The sequence below is a fragment of the Gossypium hirsutum genome, chromosome A03 (assembly GCF_007990345.1).
Source record: "Gossypium hirsutum isolate 1008001.06 chromosome A03, Gossypium_hirsutum_v2.1, whole genome shotgun sequence".
Lineage (NCBI taxonomy): Eukaryota > Viridiplantae > Streptophyta > Magnoliopsida > Malvales > Malvaceae > Gossypium > Gossypium hirsutum.
The window spans coordinates 27,036,913-27,052,750 of record NC_053426.1 but is presented as its reverse complement, the minus strand read 5'-3'; the positions used below and the strand labels follow the sequence as shown (position 1 = coordinate 27,052,750).

General features: G+C 30.2%; 1 long non-coding RNA gene across 12 annotated transcripts; it reads right to left on the bottom strand.

Moving 5' to 3' along the window:
• Positions 1–9,203: 9,203 nt before the first annotated feature.
• LOC107887313 (uncharacterized) lies at positions 9,204–15,432 on the bottom strand. 12 transcript variants are annotated; one of them, XR_005913884.1, is made up of 7 exons: positions 15,280–15,419; positions 15,102–15,198; positions 13,209–13,278; positions 12,117–12,798; positions 11,957–12,050; positions 10,129–11,159; positions 9,204–10,021 (listed from the first exon to the last, which is right to left on the bottom strand). It is a non-coding gene; the product is annotated as an uncharacterized lncRNA (long non-coding RNA). The 12 variants fall into 12 exon arrangements; XR_001681115.2 differs by having other exon boundaries at positions 10,129–10,476; positions 11,045–12,798; positions 15,280–15,430; XR_005913876.1 differs by having other exon boundaries at positions 10,129–12,050; positions 12,742–12,798; positions 15,280–15,430.
• Positions 15,433–15,838: the final 406 nt, after the last annotated feature.

Sequence of the window (15,838 nt, the reverse complement as noted above, 5' to 3'; positions counted from 1 at the left end):
TTCTCTAACCCTTGTCAAATTTGGTTATCTTCTAACCTTTTTTGTCACATGAGATTACAGGATCGTAGCGTCATTTGGTCGTGTCTCTTTGGTATAATCAGTTTGCGAATTTGGAATAATAGAAATCTCTTCATCTTTCAGAATGTTACTTGGTTAGCTTACGAAATAGTCAAAGCTTCCTTTAATTGGGCACAACAATTTGAATCAAGTCAGAACATTTATAAGCCCAATTTCCTAAAAGAGTGTTACCAAACGTAAATTGAAGGAATGTGGGTTCACCTATTTTCTAATGGTGTTGTGGAGCGAGTCACTGGGAATGCTTCTGCTAGTGGTGTGCTACGAGATTAGTCAGGTAACTGGATTTTGGGTTATAATCGCTACCTGTGTAGTTGTACCCCTTTTGAGGTTGAACTTTAGGGTATACTAGATAAGATTCTCATTCTATTAAATAAAGGTTACAAATGGGCCACAGTTTAGACAGATAGTTCAGATGTGGGTAAGGCCTTGACAGATAAGGGATTAGAAGACTCAGGCATCACAATACTTAGACGAGTTCAAAGGATTATGCATTCTGTAGGACAATGGCGGGTTAGATATGTGCCCAGAGAGAGAAACCTAATTGCAGATCGATTGGCTAAGCTTTGCCTAGCCTGGAAGTTAAGTTTACAGATTTTTTGTTGTATCGCCTATTGAGGTGGTGGGGGCTTTTCAACAAGATAAAGCTTGTAATGCTTTTAAACAATTGATTTGATGTAATTTTTTTATTTTTAACCCAAAAAAAGAGATAAGGATAAGATTGTTATGAATCAATCAATCATTCTCTATTCTTTTCTTTGAAATAAAATCCACCAACAAGCTAAAAAACAATTGCAGCTTCAATTCTTGGATTATTTGTTAATAGAAAACTAATCAAAATGAACCAAGTTAAAAATGCCAACAAATTTAGTGCACTTTAACTGTCCAAATTCATTGTCTCAAATGATTCCCTAACTTACTATCCCAATTAATGTTGGAACCATAAGTAAAACAAGAACGCTATAAATAGGAGCGGATTTAGGGGGCTGGCAGCGGCCTCAACCCCCCCTTAAAATTTAAAATTTTTATTTAGCTCCTTAAAATTTTTAAAAAAAATTTAAATTAGTAAAGGTAAAATTACACTTTGGCCCACCTAAAATTATAAAAATTTGATTTAATCTTTAAAAAATTATAAATATATAAACTATAAAAAATTAAAATTTCATTCATCCCCTAAAAATTTATTCTGGCTTAGCCCTCGCTATAAAGAGTTAAAATCCCAAACAATAAATGATAAATAGTAATGCACCATAAAATATATTTGTAAAAGCGTAAATCCATCACATGGGCTACTTTCCTTTTCAGAATTGGCAGTGTGTATTCTCATTTCATTTCTCTCTAATCTTTAAAGGTACATTTGAAAAGCTAAAAAAAACAGGAACACCTTTCGGCATTACATTGGCCACAAAAACGCAGGATTCACGAAACTCATTTTGCCAAAAACACTTTATAGTCATGAAAGAATTCTGAATTCAACTACTCACTGCGTAGGTGTAGATTATCTCATTAATTACTAAAAGAAAAATAAAAAAGAAACTAAGAGCTCCAATGAAAGCGTGAAAATTTCAATCCTTCTAAACTTTTTGCATGGGAAAATCACGAGTTATCTAAGCTGGTGGTTTGGTCGTGGGAAAGGTGATGAAATCCATGAAACATTGATTGGTTGAAGCTTTTATTCTCTCAGGGCAAGAAGAAAAAAAGGTGAAAAGAAATGGCAATGCATGCATGACCAAGTTGAGAACTACAAAAAAAAAAAGAACATAAACTATATGATCAGTCAAATATCACGCAAGGCCCGACAAAAGTTAAAGACAAAAAAACCGTTGAAGTTTTCCGCTCTAGGGAATGATTAACTTCCACAGCGCTGTTTGTAACAAGCCTTGAGATACTAGGCAGCACGCCATTCAACATCTCACATCTCACATCTATATTTTCGCGTTATTTTAGGTTAAAATTTTCTATTAGTCCCTTTACTTTGTGAAAATTATGGATTTAGTTTTTACACTTTAATTTGATCAATTTTAGTTCTTTTACTTTTTCGAATTGGTCAAATTTAGCTCTTGTACTTTTACAATTTTGAAATTTAAAATTTTAGTTTTAACTCAAACAATAACAGTTAAATTTAATTACTAGTCTTGTAGTATGTGGAAGGTTATAAAGTTAGTCCATCTTTTCCAATTAGACCATTCTAAGTCTCCATACTTTTCAAATTTTAAAATTTCAGTCTTAACACAAATGACATTTGTTAATTCATTAACTAGAATTTTTAGTGTGTAATATATAGAAATAACAAGTTGACTTTGCATTACACAAATGATAATATGTTTGACGCATCAGAATTTGAAAATGGCATAAATTAACTTCATGAATTTAATAGTTATTATTTGATGAGGACTGTGATTTTAAAATTTAAAAAGTATAGGGACTAAAAATAATCAAATAAAATGATTAAATTCACAACTTTCGCAAAGTACAAGGACTAACAGCGAAATTTAACCATTGTGTTATTTTAAATATTGTTGCTCGAATATCTATTTAGCTTGTATACAAATATAAATATATGAAAAAATTTTCAAAAAGGATTAAAAGAATAAATGATATATTCTCCTACTTTCAATTGTTAACCTTCAATTAATGGGAAAATAAAAAAAATCGATTTTAGCAATTATTTCACTTTAGAATTTTTACCAGTTGACTCTCAAACTTGTTAAACGGCTAGTTGATTCGATTTTCTAATCAGTGATATTAGTTGACATTCTTAGAAGAAACTATATCAATTTTATATGACAAAAATTGAAATTTAACTAACCCTGTTTTTATTTGTCTAATATTTTCTAAGTAAACTATACTCAAGGTCACTAAATTATTGATAAATTTATATTTGGTCATTTAACTTTAAAAAGTTACAAAATGATCATTGAACTATTTGAAAATTTTCATTTAAGTCACTAGATTGTTAAAATTGTTGTTATATGACCTTTTTTGTTTATACCATATATACCAATTGGAAGCTCTTATTCTTCTTCTTTTCTACAATTTAGTTTTTTTATGAAACAATTTTGAACATCATAAATCTGTGAACTAAAATGAAAACAATTTTCTTCTCCAATTCGATACTAACTATTAGATCAGCCTGGATCTAAGGTATATTATTCTACTTGTCGATGGATACTGATCCATTATATTGGTCGTGGAATCGTCTCTTGGAACTCACTATCCGTGCTTTTTTTTGATAAAAACTTAATAGCCTAATGACTTAAATAAAATCTTTCAAATAGTTCAATGACTTAAATGGAAACTTTCGAATAATTTAGTATCATTTTATAACTTTTTGAAGTTATGTAACTAAAACGTAAACATACTAATAGTTTAATGACATTGAATGTAATTTACCTTATTTTTAAAAAAATTTCAGCCTTAAAATTTGAGTAATTCAAATGTAGTTTTGTTCTAAGTTCAAGGGTTGGGAACGTAACAACTTAACATAATGCTTTCAGTAATCAAGCAAGGACAAACAACTAAATGCTAGAGGGGAGAGTTATCGGTAGACCTATTCATAGGTCGAGTTATTCGCCCAAGCTAGAAGGCCAGCTCGAAATTTGGGAAGATTTTGGCAAAAATGTTATGCTCGAAAAATGGGTTTGGGCAAAAGATTTAGGCCCGTTTAAAATATGGGTTGGACTTATGTTTGATCAGTCAAGGCTCGAGCCCAACCCAACTTGTTTTTAAGTTAGTAATATTTTATGTTATGTTATTTTTATATATTATATAATTTATAACACATAAAAAATTAAATTTATAATAATATATAATAATATTACTATGATGTAAACATTCAAACTTTTTAAGGTGACTATATACAATTTTAATAAATAAAAAATATTTAAAATTATTAAATATTAATTAAAAATAATATAAATATATATTGAAAATGGACGAATATATGGCTTTTGTACAATTACACAAATAATATAAACATAAATTAATATATATTTAAAAATTAAATATTAATTTTTTGTTAATAGGAGTAGGTCTAAAATGAGTTTAAGTTAACTATTTATAAATGTGGATATATTTGGATAAAATTGTAAACTCATATTTCAGATTAACCGGGCTTAAGTAAATATAAAATGTGTTAATATCATATACAGATTTAACCTATGAACACCTCTAATTTCTCCATGTTTCATATCATTTTAAGATAATAGCAATATTAATGCTTAAAATATGCAAGTTGATGTTACAAGGAACTTTCCCCCTCTCTCTCTTAAAAGGAATTAAAACTCTCTTTCTTTAAAAATAAAATAAAATAAATAAAGTTCAACTTTTGTTTTAATTTGTTACTTCTCTCGTGATTTAGCTGATGTAGATTTTATTTTTACATGTGAACCAATTTAATTCAAACCTAATATATTTGGTTCAATTGATGCATGCTAATTTCTTTTATTAAAATTTATACTCATATAATCATTGAATTATGATTTGATAATGTTGTTGCTACATGTTGTGAACCAATTAGCTCGATGGGTCCGCCGAGTAGTCATTGGTTATTTCAGAAAGTCAAAAAGGTTGAGAACTGAAAATTCAGGTCTCTACACCTTTTGGGAGCCATGATTAGTGTAGTGATTAAAAGAAGTTGATGTTTGGTTTTTAAAATTGCTTTAGTTGGCTCACAAAATATTAATCAAAATGGGATTTAAAACAATATATATATATGTGTTAGAATTAAAAATTTATTATAGTAATTAATTCAAACTTGATTAAAAATTTAATATCTTTGTAATAGGTGATAGATTACTCTTTATCCATTCTACTAATAAATAAATAAATTAATCTATGTATTCTAGATCAAAGAGCAATTGATCATTTTTTATAAAAATTTTATTTATTTTCTATTGTTAAAAAATGACATGGTTAACAAATAACCAAATAGTGACATTTGGCATGTTACGTGTATTTCATACTGACATATAAATACCAATTTTTAACAGTAAAAATAAATAAAATTTTTAATAGAAATACCTATTTATTTTTTTATTTGATGTATAGAAATTAATTTATCTATTTTTGAGAGATAAAATACAAATTACATATAGAAATTATTTTATTTATTTTCAAAAGATAAAATATAAATCTAACTCTTAATACAATAGTTTAATAATACTTTTTAAGATTCAAAACTTTTGCATTAACTAATAATATCAAAACTTCACTAATTATAAAACAAAATATAGTTAATCTTATAAAAACCAACCGTACAAGAATTGCCGACACAATCTGTCACGCTTCCATCGCACTACTACCCAACGTATCTAGAGAGAATAGCGTTTAATGATATGCCTGCCACTGGCAAATTGCAAATTTACAAAAGTATTGTCATTAATTATTCTAAACCCCAAAAAAATGATGGGCCCGATTAGCTAGGTCTGAAATCAATTCTATTTAGGCTTAGTTTGGATGGGCGGTGTGTTTACCTTCGGTGAGGTTAAAAACAGCGGTGGCGGTGAGATTAGTTACTGTAGCGGTGAGATTGGATACTGTAGCGGTGAGATTAGAAACAGCGGTGGAGTGTGTGTTTGGATTCAAACGCAGCTGTAGCGGCGAGATGAAAATGAAAAATGACTATTAAGGACATTATATTAGAATTGATATATAATAGAAGTTTTTAAATTATTTTACTTATATAAAATTATTAAAATATGTGAATTTATAAATTTATTTAATAAAATATTAAAATGTATCTTTTAATATTTTATTATAAATATTTTAATGAATTATATAATCAATTTAAATTATTTATTAGATAAAATGATAATAATTTTTAATTTTTTATAGTTAAATATTCTTTTATAACAATGATAAATATTATTTTCGTAAATAGTAACATTATACTTGGATCAAATTTTGATTATCTAAACGAATGATTTTCAATAAAAAAAAATATATATATTAACATAAGACATAACAAGTTTCATTATTACTAGAAATTAGGTTTTGATACAAATTTGTTTTTACAAATATTGATTCATTAAACGATTTGCTATGGTTTCCCTTAACATTGCAATTTCAAAGTCACTTTCATTGTTAGAAGAACTCGATTCACCTCTATCAAAATGGCCTGAAGAGATTGGCATGTCGGGTATATTCTCAAATTGTCGAAAATCCTCATCATTTGACCAAGCATGTCTTCGAATGTAATTATGCAAAACCATTGTTGCAATAACTATTAAAACTTGCTTGTCGAATGAATAACTTGGAATATCTCTTAATATTGGCCATTTTTTTTTCCAAACTCCAAATGTCCGTTCAATCACAGAGCGTAACGAAGAATGGGCATGATTAAAAATTTCTTTTTTTCCAGTTGCTCGATGATTACCTCGATGAAAGTCAGGTAAATGATATCGTTCCTCCTATATGGACTTAGAAAACCTGCCATTTGTGGATATCCTGAATCCACAAGATAATATTTTCCTACAAAAAAATAAAACATAATATCAGTTTAAAAATAAATTAAAAATTTTAATATTGTTTTTTATGTAAAGATTAATTAAAAAAATTAAAGTTCAACCTGGTGGAGGGTGTGGAAACTTTAACTGTTGTTTTCTAAGTGCTTGCAACAAAATTCTACTGTCATGTGCTGTTCCTTCCCAACCAGGAAATGCAAAAATAAAGCACATGTTGAAGTCACAAACTGCCATAATATTTTGAGTTGGTTCACCTTTCCGTCCGATATAAGGTATTTGACAAGAAGGCGAAATGCATGCTTTTATGTGTGTTCCATCTATGGCCCCAATACAATCCTTTAAAATAAATACAAGTAATGAGATAAAAGTTAGAAATAATTTATATTTTAAAAATATAAAGATTGTGTAAATTTTACCTTAAAGTGAGGCCAATATCTTGTATCATGTCGAATATGGTTCGGTACTTCCTCGAATTGACCTTCAATGGGTTTAATCGTGTCTATTCCCATTCGAACAAATATATGTAACATATCAGTAAAAATTCGACTAACGGTTTCCCCAGATCGTTGAAATCGTTCTGCTGCATTTGAATTTGATTCTCTATTTCCAAGAATATACAATGATAATGCTAACTTCTCCATCGCAGATACCTTCCCATGCTTTAAGCCATAATTTGTTTGCAAATCATGCAGCAACATGTGAAATATATTTTTTTGGCATCCTAAAACTATTCATGCAACGATCATCATGCCCATTTAACACTTCGTCCACCCACATTTGACCTGTATAATTTGAATCCATACACGGTTGCTTAGTGAAATAAGTTTCATGGTGTAGCAATACACTGCTTAACACTTGTTCTTCCTCTTCATGATAATTATTGTGCTGAACTTGTGTAACAATTGTGGCTATTCTTCATTGAGCTTCTTCACTTAATTCAGGGGTATCATAATTCATATAAAAACTATTATACATATTGTTAAATTCATCCATAACCTGAAAAAGTAATCAAATAAAAATAAATTAATAACTTGTGACATTCTATACAACATAAAAAATTGAATAAAATCATAGCTAAAAATACCAAACATAAAAAATGTAACACCCCCACGGCCGATACCGTCACCGGAGTCGAGCTTGAGGTGTTAATAAACCTAATTTTATCATTCGGACAATTTTAAACCATTGACTTCAACATTTATATTAAGCTGTTCATCTGCGTCACAGTCACTAAAAAAATCATATCTTGAGTTACAAAACTCAAAATTAAGATCCATAAATTTTTCCGGAAACTAGACTCATATATCTATTTACTAATTTTTTTATAGAATTTTTGGTTTGGCTAATTAGTACAGTTTATTAGTTAAAATTTCCCCTGATTTAGGACTCGACGGCTATGACCCCTGTTCACTAAGAATCATTTTTCTCTCTGTAAAAAATTCAAATGACTATGCCGTTTGTTTCTATTAAAATTAGACTAAATAAGAAATCTGCACATATAAAGTATGCCTCTTAATTATTTTTGTACAATTTTTAATGAATTTTCAACATCAAAACAGGGGATCCAGAAATCGCTCTGGCCCTGTTTCGCAAAAACTTAAATATCTTATAAAATACCTCTCATTTGCTTATTTCGTTTCTTCCATATAAAAATAGACTCATCAAGCTTCAATTTTATAATTTATTCATCATCTAATCCTGTCTCTACTAGTTTTAGTGATTTTTCAAACTCACGTCATTACTACTGCAGGATTCTGTTTTATAACAAAGTTCACCTTTTTTATGAATTTTCAAGGACTAGGTAGTACATTAAACATACATGACATATAGACATAGCCAAATTTCCTAGTATCCATAACAGCCTATATTCTACATTAATATTAGATTATTACCTTCGATTTTACCCTTTTTACAATTAAGTCCCCTTTTTAGGAGTTTTCACATAAAATTAGTAGGTACAAGTTGTTAAACACACACTAACACATCATATTCCTTCATTATTCATCAAAATACAATTATGTCACACATGGGTAAATTTTCATACATGCATTCTAGCTCAAAATATTACTAAAAAATGATAGAACATGCTTTCTAGATTTTAAAATCGAAAAGAACATTAAAAATGGGCATGGAAATCACTTACAATCAAGACTTGAAATGTTGAAAACCCTAGCTATGGTGTTAGGAGAATTTCAGCAGCTTCTATGGAGAAGATGAGCATATTTTTTGTGTTATTTTCCATTTTTAATGGCTATATTGACCATTTGACAAAAATGCCCTTAATGCCTTTCTTTATAATCTTTCATGTACAAGCCCATTTTTGTCCAAAATTTTAGAAATTGGTAAATTTGCTATTTAAATCCTCGTAATTAATATTCCAAATCAATTTCATACTAAAAACTTCTAGAATGCAAGTTTTGCAACTTATTCCATTTAGTTCCTAATTTCAAATTAAGCACTTTACATATAGAATTTCTTCACGAAATTCTCACAGTCATGCATTCATATCATAAACCTGAAAATAATTATAAAATAATTATTTCTATCTCGAATTTGTGGTCACGAAATCACTATTCCGATTAGGCCCTAATTCGGGATATTATAAAAAAATATGATACATTAGGTTTACGTATAAAAAAGTAGATCATACATTAGTTTTGCATATAAAAAAGTAGATAATACATTAGGTTCACATATAAAAAAGTAGATCATACATTAGTTTTGCAAATGAAAAAGTAGATCATACATTAGTTTTACATATTAAAAACTAGCATAGTTATATTACAATAATAATTCTAAGGAGCTTATGGTGGAGGTAGTGGATGGTATGGTTGGAAGGGGAATGAGGATGTTGCTACTAAGGATGAAAATGATACAATCGGATTTTGTTCAGCATACCCACGTCGAAGCCACCAAACTCTAACATCTAGATCTAAGTTCAAAAATACTTCTCGTTTCACCGGTATTTGGAACATTTTGATGGCAAAATAGTACAGTTCATCTTTTTTTGGAATTTCATCTTCCAAATCACGCAAAGCATCCATTGCATTTGAAATAGAATATTCAGAGTGAGGAAAAATAATTTCATTCACTGACTTCCTTGGACTAGCCATACTCTCACACAATTTCTCAATATGAGTAGCTAATGAATTTCTTGATGATTTTCTACTTGAACTTGATTTTTTTCCTTTACCGTGTACAACCCCAAGTGTTTCCTTTCTTCGATTAGGAGTTTCATGAGAAGGGTTTGATGGTACCTCATTAGGAGGGATATCTTCATTCTCATTGCTATTTTCATCTGAATCACCAAATCCTTCATTAGGTGTATCATCTCCCATAGGAACCCCACTTAGAAGAACACCAGACAAAGGTGCCCATGCATTCTCTTCAGTGGCTACAATGCCACCAAACATTTGCCACATTAAATCATTCAATCGTGGTTCAATTCCTTTCTTCTTAAATCCTTTAAAATTAGGATTTTCCTACATAAAATGTTAAATGTTAAACGTTATACTCAAATTTCTATATTTGTAAATGATTAATTTCAATAAACTTTATGCATTAAAATAATGACAACGTTAACACTAACCTGTATTTTTTCAGCCCACCATTCTTCGGTAGCATCGATCGTCCTTTTAGATGGACATCATCCAATACCTGTAGAGTCCTTAAGCAACTCCCTCCATAACCTCCATTCCTTTTTTAATGTATCCCACTTATTTTTCAATTGAGGTTTTCCATAATTTTTTTGTGTTTTTGCTTGAAAAAGAGCAACAACATTTTCCCATCATTTTGAGTTTAGATGAGTTGTCGGTCTATTACCAGCATTGACTTCATTCACGCAAAGTTCACAAAATATCAATGTCAGCTCGTCATCCCAAACAACTTTTGTTGCTAAGGTACTATCTCCCTCCACAAATTTTCGTGTCTTTACCATCTATTATTATTATTTTGAAATCAATAGGGCATTAAATAACACAAGTGTAAGCATAAATCAGTATGTAAGCATAAATCAGTAATACAATAGGGCACTAGGCAGTAGAAATAAAATCAATATGTCCTACTTTGGACAGCATAAATCAGTAAATAAAACAGGGCATTAAATAACAAATAACTTGTGCAGATACATATAACTCCATCAAACAAGTGTAAGCATGAAGAATCTTCCAAAATGAGATACAATTCATGTGTCATGTGTCATGTAGATATGAAAATAAAATAAGAAGGAAGTACAAAAGCCATATTACCGACAGGAAAATTTCACTCAATAGAGCAAAGAACAAGCCATACCTCCAACTATAAATAGTGTTCCTGTTATCCAAAAGTTAGCATACATCCTGTTATTCATGTTTTTTCATGCCTATGGTCTTCAACTGTATGCATTCAATATTTACTAATTAACTTTAGAGGCAGTAATTCACCAAAGATGCATTCTTACAATAATTCTGGCGATAACAGAGTAGCTAAGAATTATATCAATGCCATGTAAGTGATCAATTACTTACAGTTCCAAACACAACACCGTCGAAGGCAGTATGATACTCAAAATTTGGAGTTGGAAACTCAGGAGTGGGATAAGCAAAAGTAAGAGGAAGCTCAGGGCAGCTCAAAATGATGTACCTACAACAGAAAAGTAACTCAAGCATTAAGATTACCAATCATATTTAAATTTATTTATGTTATGAACCGAAAAGGCTAACATGTTTAATTGAATTGTGGATGGCAATGAATTATATGTTAAGAGTTTATAGAGAATGATAAATGACAATTGTATTTCGGAGAAGCAAGGGTAAATGATATAAATATGAATCTAGTAATGGCTAAGTGTGATAGCCGAATATGCTATGAATTAATATAAGTGAATGGTAACTTAAATATATTGTATCATGTAATGACCGAATGCATTATGAAATTGGATATTAGTCAATGCTATAAAGTGAATGAAATTACTATGTGTGATATTCAGGCTAAGAGCCTAGCAGGCTAGTTGCCATTGAAATGAATTCAAGTTAAATCTAGCAGGCTAAGTGCCGTTGAATTATTCCGAGCATGATATTAATGATATACCTACAAGGTAGTGATATACCTAAAGGTATGAAAACAATAGGAATGCAAACAACCTAGCATGCTCAATAATAATCTCAGTGGAGATATACCATGATAATAGTAGTACAGATATTTAGTTTATAGAATGCAACCCAAACACATTTTTGTCAACCAAAAGGATGCATAATTGGAAGCATTTTGCCAGAAAACCCATAATATGAATAGAGTTCAAATTATATAAACTATTAAGAAAATTAAAGGAACAACTTTTTTATGGTTCAGCTATAACACAGACACACACACCAGTAGACGCACAAGTGAAGCATAAAAAATACAGCCACTCAAAAATAAAAGAAGGCTAGGAACATAACTTCAGTATGGAAAGATAAAACAAAATTGATGGCTCATCTAACATTAGTCTCATCAAAGTTGAACACTGCATAGTGCTGTGTCCCACCAAATTTACTGCAAAAGATCAAGAAAACGTATAAAGAAGCCAAATCTATGTGAAATTAAAAACATTTAACCAACCTGCTGCATCTCTACTTTCAGCATGGCAACTGGAATTCTTCTAACTTCCCTACATTTTTTACCCAAAATATCTAAAAAGCATCAACTAGGATCACAATGAATAACCATGTTGGTATTACCAGAAAGCATGTATGGTTAAGTCAGTTTCTTAATCAGTCACACAATTTAACACTCAATACAAAGTGATCCCATTTCTTCAGAAGAAACCTAAAAGATTAACATTAAACCACTAATAAACCCAATCGTTGGTCTTCAGCGTAGCCTACAAGTTCTAATCACTTGTTGCAACACATATTTAACTCAAGCTTGGAGTAGTTTCCTTCTTTATCAGAAGCTTAATGAGATACAACATAAAACCATCAAGATTATTAATATTACTGAGAATCAATAGTGAAATTAGTGATACAAAAACTAATGATACAATTGGAATCAGAATCATAGAGTTGTAACACATATTTAACTCAAGCTTGGAGTAGTTTCCTTCTTTATCAGAAGCTTAATGAGATACAACATAAAACCATCAAGATTATTAATATTACTGAGAATCAATAGTGAAATTAGTGATACAAAAACTAATGATACAATTGGAATCAGAATCATAGAGTTGTGGAAGTAAATTTCTTACCTGCACTAATGAAGAAATTGAAAGAAGAGATTTCTCACCAACTTTCTTATGTTGAGCCTTTAAAAAGAGAAAGAGTTAAATAAGAACAACAGTTACATCTAACAAACGATATAATAAAAAGAATCTGAACATTTCATAAGATATAATTGATGGACTTGTACTTCCACTAATCTTTGAAATGCAACTGTTCCTATTCCTACTGAATGCTAATAGCAAGCACACTGATCTTATACAGGCTCTGCTTAGTAACTTTTTCTAACACTGTACGTCAATCAGCACAAACAATTTTTATCTTAGCAATCCCTCTAATTTCCACAACTAATGCAGCAGATCTCTCTGTCCTTGACACCTCTAAATTATCTGATAATGGTTAGAAACGAACATAATCTATTTGTTCCTGCATGTCAGGAGTGTCCCCACTAAATATAATTTCTATTGTCTTATACAAGGAGAATTTGTGAGCTTACAGAAATAGTTGACGAATTTTGTAATCCCGTCCCTCTTTCAGACCCCTCCTGTTTACTTTGACTTATCTAACTGGTATAGAAAACAAATCTAAATCAACCTTAAATTCAACAGGTAAAACCAAAACTCAATTGAGAATACAACTCCAAAAGGGCAAAAGAGTCATGAACTAGACACCAAACTTGATTTAGTGAAGAATAGGGATTCAATAGGAGAAAATGGTCTAAGCCTCACAAACTTTATGATAATTAAAGCAGAAAAAACAAAGAATAAATGGCAGCAATACTTAGTAAAAGAGTTCAAAATTTCACAAGAGGGTTTATCTGCATGCTGAATGTGATATGTCTAACAAACTATATATGCTGACTCAATCCTTCAATGTTGACTTATTTATAGCTAAATGAACACTTGACAGGCATATGAACCTGTTTGTGGAGTTCTTAAACCCCATTTTACCTATATGGGTGAAAAAACACCTCCTATTCGAAAGTTGAAGGTTAATAAAATGCTAGAAGTACCTGGAACAAGAGCATAATAATTGCGAAAATAACTTTGGCCACCTCAGTGAGAAAGTTAACGCAAAAACAAAACTAATGTTCAAAACTTATCAACATGAGAAGGAATAACAGTAATATGGGGATGTGAATGATACCACCCAATAACTCGTGTTGTTCTGCCTCGATGCAGTCATTCTGTATCTTGAAGTTAATTTCACAACAAAGCTAAGAATCTTGAACATGTCACTAAATCAGAACACACGAAAGATATTTCTAGTAAAAGTTATACTAGCTCTACGTTTTTATGCCGATGACATTTGGTGTAAGTTGCAGAAATTAACAAATTCAAGTTAGCTCTAAAAATGGCTTTTGGTGAAAGCAGCTAAGTAGAAAAAATTATCATTTCAAATTAAACACAGTGCAAGCACATTTATAAAGACTAAAGCTTTAGATAATAAGGCAATGTTTAAAAATTATCATTTCAAATTAAACACAGTGCAAACACAGTGCAAGCACATTTATAAAAACCAATCATATTACAGAGCAATACTCTTTGTCATATGAAACCAATGTTTAAAAAGATCAGATTTATCATCAGTTAAGTTACGTATAAAGATATTCAAGTTCCTAGGAGCGTGTTTCAGTAAAAATGGCTTATTGAATGCAACAATCCACAAAGTCAAAATGAACCAAAGGTAGATACACTTCCAACATTGTTTTTTAGAAATACATAACAAGAACTACATCTGCTAATGTATAAAATTAATGCAATAAAGGGATTTTCCACATCAAAATCAGGAAAGAGTAAGGTGTGAATTTCTTCAGTTTATTTGCATTATCCAAACTAAACAAGAAATTGGTAAAATTCAGTCCCTTAAACAAAAAAAAAAATTAAGATATATAATCTATTGCTTACTATAAGCACACACATTCAGAAGAAAAAATCAAAGACTAAAGTACTTCCCAAGGATCCAATTAACCTCAAATAAGCAAAAAGTTACACCAATTGTTGGATCAACAAAGAAATGAAGAAAACCCAAAGTTTGAAACAAAAGAAATAGCAGAAAAAAAACTATGAACAAAAATCATATTGCAAATGGAGAAATCAATTAAAAAAGGAAAGGAAAAGAAAACAAGAACTAACCGATGCCATGGTCAAAGAATGATGATAAAGTTGGGTCAATGAATGAAGTCTATCTTAAGAATGGAAAAAATGAGGGATTTTTATTAAAGGCATAAGCCATAGGGGGGAAAGCAGATTGGGAGACAAGGGAGGTTTGGGGATAGTGACAGGGCGTGGGAGAGAAAATTGCACAAATACACCCAGAAATGAAAAGAAATGGCACACAGAAAGTATCAAGAAGACTCCAAAGGGATAAATTTGAGCTTAACACTTACAATCACAGGCGTATCAATCTTTGATTGAGGATGACTTGGCACAGCTTGCAGAAGAGGTATTTCTTTCCCCGTTATCAGCAGAATTTGGCTGCCAAATCTGAAAAAAAAAACAGATTGATAAAAAACTTTAAGGATAAAATAGTAAAATAATAAATGAAAGTTCAACCAGTGAGCTTACAACTGCTGAAAGCTCCAGTTGATTTTTGGGATAGGAGTGTGGTGAGAATTGATTTTGGTTGCACTGAAACACTCAACCAAACAGCTTCCCAGTGAGGTTGGTAGTCCAACTGCACCTCACTGGCTTCAAACGGTGAATCAAAGGAAGCCTTAGTTTTCTTTGAATCAGATTAGTTTTAATCAAACTGAAAACAGTAACTACAGATATTACAACAGTAAAATTAAAATTAACAAAAAGAAAATAGATTCAAGCGCAGTAATAATAAAGTCATCAAAATAAAAAATGACCATTAAAAATATTTTTAGATATTAAATTAAATAATATATAATAAAATATATTTATATTTACGTTAAATTATAATAAAAAAATCATATTTATATTGAAAATTAAATGTATAAAAATACTTATATTATATTTACAATAAATAATAACATTAAAATTATGTTATACTAAATAATAATTAAAATCATTATTACACTAAAGAAATAATGATAATGAAGGGTAAAATGAAAATTGCATTATCTATTAGAGGTCCAGATGCACCGAAGCCTGAAGCATC